This window comes from Scyliorhinus torazame, chromosome 3, assembly GCF_047496885.1.
Source record: "Scyliorhinus torazame isolate Kashiwa2021f chromosome 3, sScyTor2.1, whole genome shotgun sequence".
NCBI classification, from domain to species: Eukaryota; Metazoa; Chordata; class Chondrichthyes; order Carcharhiniformes; family Scyliorhinidae; genus Scyliorhinus; species Scyliorhinus torazame.
In genome coordinates, this window is record NC_092709.1 from 77,774,504 (window position 1) to 77,793,088 (window position 18,585).

The window sequence follows — 18,585 nt, forward strand, 5'->3', positions numbered from 1 at the left end:
AAGCATGATCCACTACGTTATTAATATTACTTGTTTGAAAACAATGGGATTTGCCGATATTGATGCATATATGCCATATATTTAAAACAAATCTACAATCACCTTCGTCACCCTTTGAAAATATGTCTGGTATTGTATTTGTGAACTTCTTACCCTGATGCACTTTAACCTTAGAACTGTTCACTGTACTTAGACAGATAAACAGCTCTCCTGATTCCTTTAGCAAATGCTTCATAAACCTTCTTAAGTGCACAGACTGTAGGCTAAGCTTTAACAGCTACAACTCATTCACCTGCCATTCATGAGCTAGTCTTGTTCGGGTGCTAAGTGGCACCGAAGAAGATAATGTGTGAGGGAGACAAATTTCTTGCTGACAATTTTGGGATTACAGTCTAAAGATTCCACTCAACAATTTAGCAAAAAAGCAGAATAAGGTAGGTGATTATATTCAGATTGTATGAGGGCTTTTTTTTTAACAATGATTTTACATTGACTTGCTATCAAATGGAAAATAATATAGACTTCCCATTAATTACTCATGCAGATGGTGATTTGTCAGCACGGGTGCAATTTTGTGATAATCATTAACCATCAGGTAACTAAGGACTGGCATTGAGCTAATTATTGGGGACAAATCCAATGAACAACAGATAATGCTGCGTCTTCTGGTGTTACAAAGCCAACAAGGCATATGTGTATTAGTCATATTTGAACTAAGCTTTAAACTGGCCAATAGACGGAATGGAAATAAAAGTACAAGGGGAGTTTGTGGTGCTTAAAATAATCTTTCTTTTTACAGAAGAAACTTAAACTCTCAGCAATTGATGCGTCATTTTAAACAAAATCCAATCTCATCATCATTATGGGAATCCTAGAATATGAGGCAGAGTTTTATGGTGGTGGGCATTGGGCTGTAAAATGGGGGCAACTATTGAAAAGTCTTTGGTGGGAACGTAAAATCTCACTGGTGTAAAATTCCACCCATGGTCTCCCCCTCCAAGACCACTCTGATGTTTCACAAATTATAGGGAGGGTCTGAAGCATCTCCTACTGGAGAACACACAAGGTCCAACTTTAATACCCTTCTAGACATTCTTGAGCTATCCTCGGGAACTACAGCAATAGTTGGGAATGTAAATTTTACACCATGTAACAAATGTCACTGGAGTGGCTTGGCAGGGGTTTCAAAAGTCACAAAAAAATAGATACTTTTAGGAAAATGTTGAAGCAGTGAGTGGTGAGAATATAATTATTGTGCTATTAAAAAAGTGTTACACTAAAAGCTTTTTAAAAAACTTTCTTCATCCTCTTTAAGTGAATAAAACATTGTAAGCGATGTTGCTATATAACTACAGGCTCATATCAAATTCCTCTTTGCTATTTATACAGAGGTAGTAACCTGGAAATTAATATCACCATGGGTCAGCTGAGACTGTATGATCGAGTGGCCTCTTGGAGCACTTGGAACCATTAATAAAATAAACTTCCTTTGTTTTCAATCAATGTTTATAAGACACACATTGTAGATTATTTCAATTATAAACTACCCAAAGGACAGACACAGACTTTAGGCCGTTGAGATCTTTCTCTGTCATGGATATGCGCATGCTGAAACAAATTTCAGCTGCTTGTAGCCAGAATACACGGAACGAACTTGAAACAAGTGCGTTTTGTGTCAGGAATATTGCAGAGTTGCCTGTGGAGCAAGGAATAATGATAAACTGTTGGGTTGCACTGTGAAAACTGTACTCTGTCTGCCTTCTATAAAGCCTAGAGAAAATATATGGCGACACGTGTTTGATCACGATAGCCATTACACAAGTGAGTGTTGTATGTTACCATCTGGGCAGCACAGTAGCATTGTGGAAAGCACAATTGCTTCACAGCTCCAGGCTCCCAGGTTCGATTCCGGCTTGGGTCACTGTCTGTGCGGAGTCTGCACACCCTCCCCATGTGTGCGTGGGTTTCCTCCGGGTGCTCCGGTTTCCTCCCACAGTCCAAAGATGTGCAGGTTAGGTGGATTGGCCATGATAAATTGCCCTTAGTGTCCAAAATTGCCCTTAGTGTTGGATGGAGTTACTGGGTTATGGGGATAGGGTGTGGATGTGTTGACCTTGGGTAGGGTGCTCTTTTCAAGAGCCGGTGCAGACTCGATGGGCAGAAAGGCCTCCTTCTGCTCTGTAAATTCTATGATAATCTCTGGCCATGTAACTGTTTAATTAATTATTAGACAGTATGGGTGTATTCTTGATTGTAGGGTAATTGAAGTTTTCTCACAGGAGCCCCAGATGATGCCAAAGCTGAAATATTGGGCTGGATACGCCCGTTATCCCAGCCACGTGTTTCTTGGCGGCTAGACTCCCGCCGCTTGTTAATGGGATTTCCCTGTTGCATTTCCATGCAGTCGGGAAACCCGAGGGCGGGGATGTGCTGTTAGTGGGAAAAATGAATCGCAATGGCCGCAGAATTCCGACCATTATTTAACTCACAATACAGTGTAAGACTAATGACAATGTATGATTGCTCTTGGGAGAGTCCTGCAGTGAAGCTCTTCCCTGCCCATGCTCCTTTGAGGTAACAAAGGCAGTTGATAAGGGTTTCAGTGATGGAGGGTCTGAAGTAGGTTTGGAGGTGGACAATGCTGTTCTGTGGTGATGTGTATAGTTTGAAAAAGGATGACACAATATTGTTCAGCCTGAGCGAGAATCCAGTGGATGAGATGGGGTCAGTCTGAATCACAATCTTTTGTCCTATAATGTTTTAGTCTGGATTCTCCTCTTTGATCACACCTCATCACCCAAAGCCGGATTGATCTCCCCTCAACAGGGTAAAGAAAGACTTGTATTCACATTGTGCTTTTCACAGTCAGCGGCTATCTCAAAGCACTTCACAGCCAATGAAGTGCCTTTGAATGGTTGTCACTGTTGCAAGGTAGGAAATATGACAGCTACTTTTCACACAGTAAGCTGCACAAAGCAAACTCCCACAAACAGCAATATGATTAAGTACTGTGTGCTGTGTTGGTCTCGAAATTTAAGAGAATTATATATGCATTGGAGGCGGTACAGCGAAGGTTCACTAGAATGGTACCTGGGATGAGGGGATTGTTCTATGATGAAAGGCTGAGCAAATTGGGTCTATTTTCTGTGGAGTTTAGTAGAATGAGTGGCGATTTTACTGTAACCTCCTGGATTTTGAAGGGGTTTGATCGGGTAGATGCTGAGAGATTGGTTCCGTTGGTCAGGGAATCTAAAATACAGGGGCACAATTTCAGGATAAGAGCCAATCATTTAGCACTGAGATCAAGGGAAATTAATTCATTCAAAGGGCTGTGAACCTTTGGAATTCTCTGCCTGAAATGGCCAAGGATGCGCCATCATCGAATATATTTGATAGACTTTTGGTCTCTTAACGAATCAAATGATTTGGGGAATGGGTAGGGAAGTGGAGTTGAGGCCTAATAATATCAGCCATGATTGTATTGAATGATGGAGCAGGCTCGACAGGTCTACTCCCGCTTCCATTCCTGGGGCAGGATTTTCCAGCCCATCCAGCCAACGGGATCTTCCGGTCTGGTCGAAGGTGACCCCCTGGCGTGAGTTCTCCGGCAGCACGGCTGGCGAGCAACGCAAATGACCATTGACTTTGGCAGGACCAGAAGATCCCGCCAGCTGCCATTGGTGAGCTGCCTCTTCCTGTTATTTCCTTTGTTCCCATTTATTTTCTTTATTTTATTATTTTTGGTCCATGGACCCATAATCGGAATGTGCCTTTAAGCAGGCGACTCAAGTTGAAGCAGCCTGCTAGTCAGGACAGTGCGTTCCAGATTTAGATTTTTGCGGAGGAGGAAACAGACTCTTTGGCGCTGCGTGAATATTAGGAACTGGTTGTGGAGGAAGTTGGTTCAATGGGCTGGCTGGCTGGCAGGCAACCTGTGGGTTGGCCACAGGACAGTGTTCTGCCGACAACAGTCGCTAATTGCTTCCTGCGTGATGCTTTTTGCGATCTACTCCTGCAGAAGTATTCCGACCTTGAAAGTGAAAGCGACTCTCTTTCTCTCGCTGCTGAAGTAAAGAACTGCTCTATTGTTCTAAAACCAGTGAGTGCCTAGCACATCTTTACTATAAAATTGAAATGATCTTGAATCTGTAGGGAAAATAGACAAGCTTGCCAGAGAAAACCATCTCAATCCTTGAAGGAAGAAGTACCGAAACGAAAGCTTGAACTCCAGAAAGACAATAACTGGAAGCCGTCCTAGTGCATCAAGGATCCTTTATGCTTTTATTTTTATTGATATTTTCATTAACTCTCAACCACCCTTTTCCCTCTGTGTTGTGTGTGTGTGTGTGTGTGTGTGTGTGTGTAGATCGCTGGGATACTTAGAAAGGGGAGGGTTGAGAAAACTTGTCAGTTACGTTTTTGTCAGTTTAATTATAATACTGTACAGAATAAAAAGGTTACTTGTGTTCAATTTACAAACCTGGTGATCACAGTTTATTGGACTCAGCCAAGGTCCTCACATATTTTAAAATAATATCTAATTTCACTTGGGTGGCACTCTGGGTCAAGTGGGGCTGGAATTGATCGCACACCAGCCCAGGGGGTTGTGACAATCTGAAAGGTGGCATCTCTGACAATGCTGCATACCTTCAGTATTTACACAGCTACGCCACTATGATTTTGGGACCAGGACTAATTTTCCACCAATGCTACATTTTATGCCGGAAAACTACCCTTGAAAGTATAGTTTCCCGCATCAAATTTCCCACATCAACTTGTGCACAAACCTTCAATTTTAGATTTGGGAGCTAGTTTTAATTCCACGGGCAGGATTCTCCGACCCCACGAAGGTGACCGGAGAATCGCCGCCATTGGCGTCGGCGGGTTCGGCACCGGTCGGGGGCTGCTCTACGCGCCCCCCCCCCCCGGTGATTCTCTGCACGTGATGGGCTGAGTGCCCGCCGGGTTAGGCCAAGACCCGCCAGCGTCGTCCCGGCAGGACCTTGGCGTTCATGTTGCAGGAGGCGGCCTGGTGGGGGGAGGGGGGATCCGACACCGGGGGGGGGAGGGCCTCCTGACCTATCCTGGTGGGGGCCTATGTTCCACCGCGCCGGGCCCCTGTAGCTCTCCGCCATGTTGCCTCGGGACCGGTGCGGAGAAGGCAACCTTGCGCAAGCGCGAACCTGAGCTGACGTAGCGCGCATGCGTGAGCTCGCGCCGGCCGTAGCACGCAAGCGTGGACCCGCGGCACCCGTTCTGATGCCCTGGATCGGCAGCTGGAGCAGCGTGAGGCTTTCCAGTGCCCTGCTGGCCCCCTGTGCGGCACAGGATCGCTGATCCTAGAGGCCTGTTGCGCCGCCGCAAACCCCTCCGGCGTTTACGACGTCGTCAACACTTAGCCCCAGGATCAGAGAATACCGCCCCACCTTGTCTAGTGCAAACTAAATCGTAAGTGATGAGATTCAGTATCTTTAATTAAAACTAATTCAATTTGTGTTTCCTGCTGAAACAAATATTAACATGCATTAGTTTGCAGAGTCCTGCATGAATTTATGCATCTATTGTACCCTGGAATAACTCCTAGGTCAGAGGCAAGATACAACATTATAAGATCTATGTGCAATTCACAAAAGCAGATTAGCAAGGCTATGCTTAAATATGGTCACTGACTCACAGTGCAATATTGAACCTTTGTTGGACTGTGGACAAGCTTGCTGCCACTTAGTCCTTGGAAGCAAAATATTCTTTGGGAATCATGAAAACCTAAACATCAATAACATTTAAATCAGTGCTGGAACATTTACCTTTTCCTTTATTCTTAACTCCTTCACTTGGCAAATAGGACTTTCAAAATAATATAACCTTCTAAATTGTTTTTTTATTTACCAAGTCGTGATTTAGAGTCTAACAACAGGCAATTACTTCTAAAAACACAATAGAATTGCTATCAACAGCGGTTTGGGAAGGATTAGAGTTGCAAAAAGTCACCAAAGATCAAAAGCATCAGAGAAGCAAGGAAGAATGAAACACGGCGGGGGGTGGGGGGGGGGGGAATGGGGGCGGGGGTGGGGGGGCGGGGAATGGGGGCGGGGGTGGGGGGGCGAAGGCGTAAAACAACCTCTGTGCTATCAGAACAGACCCTTTTCTTTCCTTTGCAACCTTTGCAAGGGTAATGTTGCAAAATGCTATGTATAAAATCTAATGCTAGGAAATCAGACATTGTTTCAAACATACAGCAGCATCCCTGTAACTTCACACACCCCTACCTCAATTCCCAGCATAAAGTTAGGGATGGTTACTGCCTCACAAATAAAAACAACATTGCAGTATTGTACTTTTAACACCAAACTTAAATTTGCTGTCTGTGATTCAAGTATTAAGGAGAACATTTATATCAAATAAAGAGTTTGAGTTGATGTAGGAATTTGTTTGATTCAGTTGATAGACTTCTTACCTCTGAACTGAAAATCTGTAGCTGTGGTAGCACAGTGGTTAGCAGTGGCCTCACAGCGCCAGAGACTCGGGTTCAATTCCGGCTTTGGGTGACTGTCTGTGTGGAGTTTGCACTTTCTCCCCAGGTTAGCTTGTGTCCTCCGGTTGTCCGGTTACCTCCCACAGTCCAAAGATGGCAGGTAAGGTGGATTGGCCATGCTAAATTGCCCCTTTTGTGTTCAGGGATGTGTAGGTTAGGTCAAGGGGCTATTGGGATAGGGCAGGGAAGTGGGCTTAGGCAGAGTGGGCTCTTTCAGAGGGTTGGTGCAGAATCAATGGGCCGAATGACCTCCTACTGCACTAGGGATTCTATGTGCAACTCCAGGTCTTCAGCCAATAATCTAAATAGTACTGGGAAGTGCTTCATATTTCTCATCGGTATTTACTATTGAGAAAGGCTTAGATGTTAGGGAACTTGGGGAAATAAATAGTGATGGCTTGTAGTGTACATATTACAGAGAAGGAGGTGCTGGAAGTCTTAAAGCGCATCAAAATGGATAAGTCCCTGGGCCATGATGAAAGGTATCCAAGGATGTTGTGGGGGGCAAGGGAGGAAATTGCGGGTCTCCTAGCGGAGACATTTGAATCGTTGACAGCCACAGGTAAGGTGCCTGAAGATTGGAGGATAGCAAATGTTGTGCCTTTGTTTAAGAAGGGCCGTAAGGAAAGGCCTGGGAACTAAAGACCGGTGAACCTAACGTCTGTGGTGAGTAAGTTGTTCGAAGTATTCTGAGAGGCAGGATCTGCAGACATTTAGAGAGGCAAGGACTGATTAGGGACAGCCAGAATGGCTTTGTGAGTGGAAAATCATGTCTCACGAATTTGATTGAGATTTTGAAGAGGTAACCAAGAAGGTAGATGAGGGCAGTGCAGTCGCCATTGTCTACATGGACTTTAGCAAGGCCTTTACCAAGGTACCTCATGGTAGGTTGTTGCATAAGGTTAAATCTCACTAGATCTAGGGTGAGGTAGCCAATTGGATACAAAATTGGCTTGACAACAGAAAAAAAGGGTGGTTGTACAGGGTTGTTTTTCAAACTGGAGGCCTGTGACCAGTGATGTGCCTCAAGGATCAGTGCTGGGTCCACTGTTATTTGTTATGCATTTTAATGATTTGGATGAGAATTTAGGAGGCATCGTGAGTAAGTTTGCAGATGACACCAAGATTGGTGGCTTAGTGGACAGTGAAGAAGGTTATCTGGGATTGCAATGGGATCTTGATCAATTGGACCAGAGGGCCGATGAATGGCAGATGGAGTTTGATTTAGATAAATGTGAGGTGATGCATTTTAGCAGATCGAATCGAGGCAGGACCTATTCAGTTAATGGTAGGGAGTTGGGGAGAGCTATAGAACAATGAGATCTAGGAGTACAGATTCATAGCTCCTTGAATGTGGAATCACAGGTGGACAGGGTGCTGAAGAAGGCATTCGGCATGCTTGGTTTGATTGGGCAGAGCATTGAATACTTGAGTTGGGACATCTTGCTGAAGTTGTACAAGACATTAGCAAGGCCACACTTGGCATACTGTGTACAATTCTGGTCACTCTATTATAGAAAGGATATAATTATACTAGAAAGAATGCAGAAAAGATTTACGAGGATGCTACTGGGACTTGTTGGTTTGAGTTAGATGAAGAGGTTGGATAGACTGGGACATTTTTCCCTGGAGCGTAGGAGGCTTAGGGGTGATGTTATAGAGGTCTGTAAAATAATGAAGGGCATAGGTGCGGTAGATGGTCAACATCTTTACCCAAAGGTAGGGGAATCTAAAACTAGAGGGCACAGGTTTAACGTGAGAGGGGAGCGATACAAAAGAGTCCGGAAAGGCAATTCTTTCACACAGAGGGTGGTGAGTGTCTGGTACATGCTGCCAGAGGTAGTAGGGGCTGGTTCAGCACAGTGGGCTAAACAGTTGGCTTGTAATGCAGAACAAGGCCAGCAGCACGGGTTTAATTCCCGTACCGGCCTCCCCAAACAGGCAGTGGAATGTGGCGACTAGGGGCTTTTCACAGTAACTTCATTGACGCCTACTTGTGACAATAAGCGATTATTATTATTAGTAGTAGTAAAGGCGGGTACAATTTTGTCTTTTAAAAAGCATTTGGGCAGTTGTATGGGAAAGCTGGGTATGGAGGATTATGGGCCAGTTGGGACTAGCTTAGAGGTAAAAACTGGGCGGCATGAACAAGTTGGGCCGAAGGGCCTGTTTACATGCTGTAAACCTCTATAACTCTATATTAAAAGCCCAAAATACAGTTTGTGGGATCATGCTAGCTCAAAATAGCTACTGTCTCTTCAAGTATTGTCCAGGGATCTCAACAAATTTAAGATTGGGAGAAATTGGAGAAATATCAGAGATGATAAAATAAATGTTTTCCTTTCATTTTCTTTGAACAGTTTATCAGTAAAGTATTGTAGGTGGAAAAATAGGGACGGGATTCTCCGAGCCTCCGTGCCAAAATTGCACTCGGTGCGGGGGTGTAGAATGGGTTGTCAGACCCGCGATCGGGTCCAATGCATCCCGCGATTCTCTGCGGACCGGAGAATCGCGCCAGTCGTGCGCGTGTGCTCGGTCGACGCGGCACCGGTCGGAGGCCATTGAAAGAGGCCCGCACGGCGATTCTCCGCCGGCAGATGGCCGAGTTCCCACTGGCGTGGTTCACTCATGCTTCCATCCAGCGGGAGCTCAGAATGGCGGCTGCGGACCCAGTCCGTGGCCGCCCTGGTGGGGGTTATCCGTCACACAGCGGGGGCTCCAGTACGGCCAGGCTCGCGATCAGGGGCCACCGATCGGCTGGAGCGCGCGATCTGGGGGGACCTATATTTACGGGGACTGCCCCCTGTGTGGATCTGCCATGTTGCGTGGACCCGCGACTAAAAGTGCAGGGCCCCGTATTGGCAGCCGGAGCTGCGTGGACTACTCCGGGATCCTGCTAGCCTCCTTCAAAACAGAGAATCACTTTCTCCAGGAAAGTCCAGAGTGATTTGCGCCTGTTTTCTCGTGGGCATGGGGACATAGCCCCATTTTCAGAGAATTTCGCCCAAGGTGTTTGATTCTGGGGGCTGTTGGCTTGCGGTACTATATTTTGAAATAATTCTATGTGAAAAATATCTGAGACGCGATAAGCTGCTGTACAAATTGAAGGTTTTGGACTCCTTTTGAAGAGGTAGTCGTCATGAAAAAAGCACTTGGCAAAATCTTTGTTTAAAGCAGTGTAAGATACATCAACCCACAAAAACTGTTTAATGGAGAGGTGCATTATGGGCATAATTGTGGTGGTTGTGGGGTGGGGAGGAGAACTTGGATCCACTGGGTTTCTGCTCAACCCAAGAAGTCCGGCAAGTGGCACATTGGAGTGGTCAGACATTTCTTCTGATTTCCTGCTGTGTGGCCTCGAAACCTCCATTCAGTGTAAACAAGAGATCAGCCATTAGCTGCCTATTTCTTAACTTGCACCAAGATAACTTCATCCACAACCTCAATGAAGCCTGACCTACATTGGTTTCCGATTAAACAACAACTTGAATTGAAAATTCTCATCTTTGTATTCAAATCCTCACTCCAGGGTTTCACTCCTCGCTGTCTCTGTAACCTTCTCCAAGATACTCCCAACAGGCTGGATCTCCTCTCTATAGAATAGGGGATGCTAGGATGTGGCCTAATAATTGTCTTTAAAGTTTCAAAGTGGTTTGGTAAAGTATACATTGTGAAGATGCTTCCATTTGCAAGGGGCCCCCAAACTAGGGGACATAAATAAAATAGTCATTTATATAATTCAGGGGAATATGCTTTACATGGAGTATGGTTAGAATGTGGAGATTTCTACTAGATGGAGTAGTTGAGATAAATGGTGTTGATGTATTTAAAGGGAAGCTCAAAAAGTACGTGAGGGAGAGAGACATAGGACGTGTTGATAAGGTTAGGTGAAGTAGGGTGGTCAGACAAAAAGGTCACAGACCGGAAACATTGGCTGGGATTTTCTGCTCCAATTTGTGTCGGGCGGGTTTGGCAACAGGAGCGGAATATATTGCAAGAAGGCCTTAGTCACATTTCAGGTTGATGTAAATATAGGACGCGATCTTCTCCATCCCATCATTTAATGCCAGGAACCTTGTGTTACTGACATAATGCTCCAGGCTCTCCACTGTGCTCACCACCCTAGCAGTGTTGCCCTCGGTGCCACGCATTGCTGGCGCAGTGTCCTGTGCCTGTAGCCTTTGGGATTCTCTAATCGGCTATGGACCCACTGGAGTGTCTCTGACATCCCCCTCTGAATCTCACGGCCGCACCTACTGGCCGCACCTAACGACTGTATCGGGCTCAGCTGACTGGGCCCCAGCTAGGTCCTGAGATCCAACAGACCTCCGACTACTGTCTCCCCTGTTCCTGCCTCTACCTGATGTTCATCTGCAACTGTGTGGTGCTCACCAGAATGTGTCCCAGAAGCCTATGCACTGCTTTTGCTCACCGAGGTGTGTGTCTCTGTGCTGGTGGAGAGTGGGGATGAGAGCTGTAGCGCATCGATGGTGGCATTCTCGGAGCTCTCCTCCGAGGTGTTCTCTTGGACAGCAAGGGGTGGGAGCCACCCTGGATAGGCCGTCGCGATCAGATGACGATCCTGCGAGAGAATGGACATGTGGTCTCAGAGAGGAAAGACGCCTGGAGCCTGGTGACACTCCCCGAGCTGACAGCCGCTGACACGGAGGAACAGGGGGCGGAATTCTCCGCAATCGGCGCGATGTCCGCAGACCGGCGCCAAAAATGGCGCGAATCAGTCCAGCATCGCGCCGCCCCAAAGGTGCGCAATCCTCCGTATCTTGAGCAGCCGAGCCATAACCTTGAGGGGCTAGGCCCGCGCCGGACTGATTTCCGTCCCGCCAGCTGGCGGGAAAAGCCTTTGGTGCCCCGCCAGCTGGCGCGAAACTGGCCGCTCACGGCATCCCCACGCATGCACAGTGGAGGGGGTCTCTTCCGCCTCCGCCATAGTGGAGACCATGGCGAAGGCGGAAGGAAAAGAGTGCCCCCACGGCACAGGCCGCCCGCGGATCGGTGGGCCCCGATCGCGGGCCAGGCCACCGTGGGGGCACCCCTGGGGCCAGATCGCCCCGCGCCCCCCCCTAGCACCCCGGAGCCCGCCCGCACCGCCTTGTCCCGCCGGTAAGAGAGATGGTTTAATCCACGCCGGCGGGACAGGCATTCCAGCAGCGGGTCTTCGGCCCATTCGGCCCGCCAACCGGCGCGATTCCCGCCCCCGCCGAATATCTGGTGCTGGAGAATTCGGCAACCGGCGGGGGCGGGATTCATGCCAGCCCCCGCCGATTCTCCGACCCGGCGGGTGGTCGGAGAATCCCGCCCAGGATATCCCAAGTACATCCATCAGTCTGGCCTGGTCAGCATCCCAAATCGTGGAACTGGTCTGCGTGGTGGCAAGGCTGCGTGCTGTCTGGGGTTTGCTTTGTGGGATTGGTTTAAGTGCTACGCCCCCTCGTTAGCGGGAAGCTGCCGGGCACGGTCCCGGAAAATCAGCCAGCGGGACAGTCATTTGCGGTTTGAAGCCCATGGGGCTTCCTTAAGTGCCCTAATTAACATTAGATACCGGGTCAGGCGTCGGGAGACACCTGGCGATTCGATTCCCTACCACACTTAGAATGAATTTGGTTAGATTGCGCCCACTGACTTTATTCGGCATGAATTGAATTAACTTTCTTTCAATCTGCTTCATTGTTGAAGGGCACAGAAGCTTATGGAGGTTCTGCTCTATTGCATTTCCATCATTTCATGCAACACCAGAGTAATTGAATCCTAATTGCATTAGTCATTGAAATCTGATGAATAATATGCAATTAGAAATCAATTAGAGATTAGTTACTCCCTTTCCACCAATTAATTAAGCTGATTATTTGAATAAATTTGAGGTGTGATCATGTACATTCTATCAAGAATAGAGAACTATCCCAATCACAGAGATGTAACCTATGAAGCCGACTATTAGAAAGTGGATGGTTGGTGATATTTTATAGCTTCAACTCGGCACTTAAAATGTTGGAAATGGGATCTTTTGGGGAAAGGAAAGTAGACAATGCAGACATCCACTATTTAAATCCAATAATGTGAAACATCAACACTACGATCAAATATGTGAATGAACATAATGCAAAAACAAGCTATGGTGCAGCAGGCAAGTAATTTACCCCAGACCCTGCTTAACAATTTTTCAAGGGCCTATAATACCTCATGAACAATTTGAACTGTGTCTTGCCGAGAAAAGAGGCACACTATCAAAGCTTTTCTCACTTCAGTCGCCCGGATAGATGCAAGAATGTCAATTTTCAGTGGCGAACGGGCTTTACGCTTGCTGAAGCTACATGTATTCATACACAGGGACCTGTCGTCTGCAGGCAAAAGGAATACGTCCAGACATTACAGCTTTTCTGAACGAACAAAAGCATGAGGAAAATAGCTCCCTGGTGCATTTGCCATGGCAATGTGTTGACCAGTCAGAGCCGACTTTCCATTCAATCAGCACCCTTTTTTAATGCAGTATAAATTGATCTTCCTTTGTGTTTGTCCCGTTGAGTAGAAAATGAAAAGCTTCAACAGCATATCGCTTTTTTTCAGCAATACTCAGGTTCTGCACTCCTCTATATAATTCCATGGGTGACTATAACCTTTAGGTATAATATAAAATGTGTGGTATTGGCTCGTTCTCTCATTATACACCTCTCCTGACCTTCTTGTTTGTCGACCAAATAACATTTTAACAAGTGCATTTTGGGCAGGGTGTGAGCCTCCTGTTGGCAAGAGCCTCTCAGATTCCAAAACCATTGCCCGATGAGACCATTTAGACCCCAACATTATTTTAACTTATTGTTGCACTTTTGGTACCCAGTGTCAGCCTCACCAGGAATACCAGTCACAAAAAGCACAGAAGAGTTCCAGAAAGGTAAGACTTCCAATTCTCCTTGCTGTTTTAAATGTGAATCTTTCCTACTCTTTGGACCACCAACCAACGCCCCTCCCCCAGCCTTCCTTGACCAAGTTTCCCCCCACGTCACCAATTATTTACTTAATTGCCAGCAGCTATTCCTATCGGTCCCTGCCGCAGGCCTCTGCTATTTTCGCACCTCCCCTGTCTGTTGAGCTGAAGTGGGAGTTGATCCCAGTCTTTCTTGAGGATTGTTAGAAGTTAAAATACATATCCGAGCTTCACCTTCCGCTTGTTTCTCACCCTACTTGCCCCATAATGGTGAATCGCCTCAAAACCAGGCTGAAGACTCATGTTGTTTCAGCTTCACACTAGCTGAAGTTTAACTTCATCTAGTGCGTAGCAACTTTAAAAAGTTTCCAGTAAGTGGCTGAAATATTAAGCACCCTCTTAGATGTAGCTTCATATTATCTTTACCATGGGCAAGAGCGTAATACTGATGTGGAAACGTAATTAACACTTCTGGCTTTGTATCGCTCAGGGGTTAAGTTGGTAAAGCAGCTCCTGAAACCACTAGGTAGTCTCTCTCGCACCCACACATAGTGATGGGCAGCACGGTAGCAAAGTGGTTAGCACTATGGCTTCACAGCGCCAGGATCCCAGGTTCGATTCCTGGCTTGGGTCACTCTCTGTGTGGAGTCTACACGTTCTCCCTGTGTCTGTGTGGGTTTTCTCCAGGTGCTCTGGTTTCCTCCCACAAGTTCCGAAAGACGTGCTGTTAGGTAATTTGAACATTTTGAATTCTCCCTCTGTGTACCCGAACAGGAGCCGGAATGCGGCGACTAGGGGCTTTTCACAGTAACTTAATTGCAGTGTTAATGTAAGCCTACTTGTGACAATAAAGATTATGACATACCACTGGAACACAGAACCTGCAAAATTAGTGACCAGCAGAAAACATTTTTTTTTAAATCTGAGGCTTAACTTTGATTCTAGTCTTCAAAAGTTGAACTTGGATGTTTTTAATGTTAGAGGAGGTGGTCCTATCGCTCCCTTCTCCTTACCTTATGTTTAGGTGCTGGTGAGTGGAAATGTATTCTTGTATCTTTTGTTCATAAGCAGCAACAGCATGCTGCTGGCAGTGGAAATTCTCCCGAAACGGCACGATGTCCGCCGACTGGCGCCCAAAATGGCGCCAATCAGACGGGCATCGCGCCGCACATAGGTGCGGAATGCTCCGCATATTTGGGGGCCGAGCCCCAATATTGAGGGGCTAGGCCGGTGCCGGAGGAATTTCCGCCCCGCCAGCTGGCGGAAATGGCCTTTGTTGCACCGCCAGCTGGCGCGGAAATGACATCTCCGGGCGGCGCATGCGTGGGAGCGTCAGCGGCCGCTGACAGTTTCCCACGCATGCGCAGTGGAGGGAGTCTCTTCCGCCTCCGCCATGGTGGAGACCGTGGCGGAGGCGGAAGGGAAAGAGTGCCCCCACGGCACAGGCCCGCCCGTGGATCGGTGGGCCCCGATCGCGGGCCAGACCACCGTGGGGGCACCCCCCGGGGCCAGATCGCCCCCCCCCCCAGGACCCCGGAGCCCGCCCACGCCGCCTTGTCCCGCCGTTCAAAATGTGGTTTAATCCACGCCGGCGGGACAGGCAATTTATCGGCGGGACTTCGGCCCATCCGGGCCGGAGAATCGAGTGGGGGGGCCCGCCAACCGGCGCGGCCCAATTCCCGCCCCCGCCGAATATCCGGTGCCGGAGACTTCGGCAACCGGCGGGGGCGGGATTCACGCCAGCCCCCGGCGATTCTCCGACCCGGCGGGTGTCGGTGAATGACGCCCCTTATTTACCAGTCTGAGACCTGTTTCTGTAGTATAAGTAAACCTAAAGCAAGTATTTGTCTTGAAATTGTATTTAATATTTAACAACACCATTAATGCCCAGAGATATAAGGATTTGTCATGTTTCACCTTTATCCCTTCAAAAAAACCCACAAATTTTGGATTTTTTGACGGAGGAATTTTTTTTAGCTCGCTTTGAGAACACCACTAATGAGGTACGTTTTTTGCATTTTTATATACACATGCATTACATCACTATTGTGCAGCATTAAGTAATGGAAAATATGGTTTAGTTCTGGGTTTTGTGCATACAGGAAATTCTGCTTGGAGGATGCCATGTCTGGAAAGGAGCCTGTCTAATGTTTTGTCAATTTATTAAAAAGTCACGGTACCTTAAAGGTAAGTGATTTGGGTTGCGCAATATCCCAAAACAAATTCTGTGAGAGCTTCTACATTTTCCTGCCCCACCACTGCAATTTTATACAAAATGTCCCAGAGGTAGTGAAAATGGCAGTTCCTCAGTGATAACAAATCACTTGTAACAAATCACTAGCGCCTGCTATCACTGGGTGAGTCACTGTGTGACTGACACGCTGATTAGCAGAGTGGCAACTCCTCTGCACTTTGCAAACATTTTTATGTTTCATTTATCACACGCCTTTCCATCCTCCATCATGTTGGCTGCTTTAAGAATGAATTATAACAATGTTAGCATTTCTTATCTTGACATCAGTAGGTGAGGAGTGACTGAATAAGAGGCCCAATATTAGCTTGATGATTACAGAGTGTTTACTCCTACTTCAGCCTCCAATCGCCAGCTACTAACAGCGGCTATAAACAGAGATCTGCAAGTAAGCCTCTAATCTTAAAGTCAACTAAAGTAATCTGATTTTGTGATATGAGCATGAATGAAATACCATTTATACTACAATAACAAACTATCGAACATGCTAACAGCTATGTGTATGGATGCATTTGGCAAGAGTCTGAAAAGTACTAATCCCTTAACAATATAAAAGCCATAGTGATAATCTCATGCAGGGGTTGTTCTAATTGATCTGTTTATATAAAGTTTGGTCCAGGCGGGAAGGTGTGATTCATCAGTGCCACGTGAAGGTCGCCGTATCAGCTATTAAGTGAATCATTAGCAGTGTAGAGTTAAAAGATTCCAGACATTCCCCATTTCTGCATTAACTAAACATAAACCGCAGAAGGCTGATGTTAACCCCACGGTTTTGACAGAAACCCTTTCATTCTCTTCATTTTGTTTGAATGTAACAATCCAGTTGGACACCACTGTACTTTTCTAAAACTGCTTCATTTCTGCTAGTGACTTGAGGGATTTATGCAAGAGTGAGCAATCTTTCCACTTCTGGTATGCCTGTCTGGAAAATGCTGAGAACTGTCAGTTGCATTGGGTGGAATTTTTCCAACTCCTTGGTGACGGGATTGGAGTGGGTAGGGGTGGGGATGGGGGGATGGGAGGGAGGCAGTGGGGAAAATAAGATTAGATACGTTTGGATGACTGCTAATACACTGCCACCATTGGGCAGATTTCCCAGGGAAGGCTGCGATTAGATTGGCTGCCCACTCCATGGAAGCTGGGCAGTCAATTGTGCTGTTTAAGGCCCCAATTAGGGGCCATTTTGCAGCATCACTCGCATTTTAACTGCATGCGAGGTGGCCAGCTCAATGGAGGAACCTCTATCCTGCAGCCAGGGGTCCACTGGATTCAGAGGTTGCATGTCCCAATGATTCACCCAGAGGGGTTTTCTCTCCACTCCGAGTGGCCTGCCAGCTCTGCCCCTCATAATGCCTGACGTGGATCCATGTCTCCAAGGGCAGTTTCATGTTAAAGTGCCCTGGCAGTTCCCGACCCGCAGCTCTCAAAGTGGAGGCTGCCAAGGCTTTAGAGATGCTGGCTCTCTAATTGGGCTAGCAGCATCGGACTCTTCCCACCATCCTTAATACGACAGTGAGTGTAGAAGAGGTCAATTGGGAAATCGGCTACCAGAAGATTGCACAAATGGCCATTTGGTCCTGACATCAGGATCCCGATGCATGAACAAAAGTCAAGCTCATTATGTCTGAGTTAAAATTTAGTTTGATGATCTCATAGAATTTACAGTGCAGAAGGAGGCCATTTGGCCCATCGAGTCTGCACCGGCTCTTGGAAAGAGCACCCTACCCAAGGTCAACACCTCCACCCTATCCCCATAACCCAGTAACCCCACCCAACACTAAGGGCAATTTTGGACACTTAAGGGCAATTTATCATGGCCAATCCACCTAACCTGCACATCTTTGGACTGTGGGAGGAAACCGGAGCACCCGGAGGAAACCCACGCACACACAGGGAGGATGTGCAGACTCCGCACAGACAGTAACCCAGGCCGGAATCGAACCTGGGACCCTGGAGCTGTGAAGCAATTGTGCTATCCACAATGCTACCGTGCTGCCCGTAAACTGTTGGCTGATCTTTATCTATTGCATTGCTGAACACACTAATGAACACTTGATGGAGCTAAATAATCCATCTCTTTTTATCCACTCCCATCCCTTCCCCCTTTCTGTCTCCTGTGGACTTTCCAATCCAACAATTTCTCCTCAGGTAGTATGGAGGGCAGGATAATTTGGTTGCTGATTTTTCTTTTGAGAATCGCGAGTGCCACTTCATAAATGGGGTACAGTATGCATTGTTACATGTTTATTGCAATTTGTGACAAGAACTAGGTTGAAGGACAGGAGGGCAAAGCCAAGTAATTTCATCACATTAGCATAATCTATTGTATAAATCTGAAAGACAGTACTCTGAGCAGACCAAACATCTAACAGCTTGCTATATTATGTGTCTGCTGCATTTTCTCTGCTTCAGGCAACTTGTGTATTTTTCAGTTTGGTAATCAATTCATCGGAAGATATGCAGAGCCAACAAGAACATGCTCTTCAAAGGCCAGTGCAGTGGAACACATCAAGCTTTCCTGCATCAGTCATAACCTTTGCTTGTTTCTTACAGCTTCTGTAAATAAAATAAATGATTAATCGACAAGTATTTGGAAGCTATTAAAGTGTACAGATGTTTTTATTTCTACCAGTTTCTAGCGGTACATTCCAACTCTGGCATTTTGCTTTGTGTTTGACCTCCATTTGAAAAGAGTCTACAAATACTATATTTTATGGTACTGTAGCAGTAAATCTGGTTCGATTAAAAAGAAAGTTATGTAATAATCAATTCAAGATGTTTGTCATGAATAATCTATTTTCATTCTGATTGAGCAAGGCAAAGTGGAGTTCTTGAAACCCATTGTAATATCAATGCAACACA

At 46.5% G+C, this 18,585-nt stretch overlaps 1 long non-coding RNA gene across 1 annotated transcript; it reads left to right on the plus strand.

The window, feature by feature from the left end:
- The first annotated feature begins 262 nt into the window (after window positions 1-262).
- On the plus strand, window positions 263-18,467 carry LOC140409506 (uncharacterized). The gene is made up of 4 exons (XR_011940362.1): window positions 263-434; window positions 13,386-13,439; window positions 15,994-16,111; window positions 18,136-18,467. It is a non-coding gene; the product is annotated as an uncharacterized lncRNA (long non-coding RNA).
- Window positions 18,468-18,585: the final 118 nt, after the last annotated feature.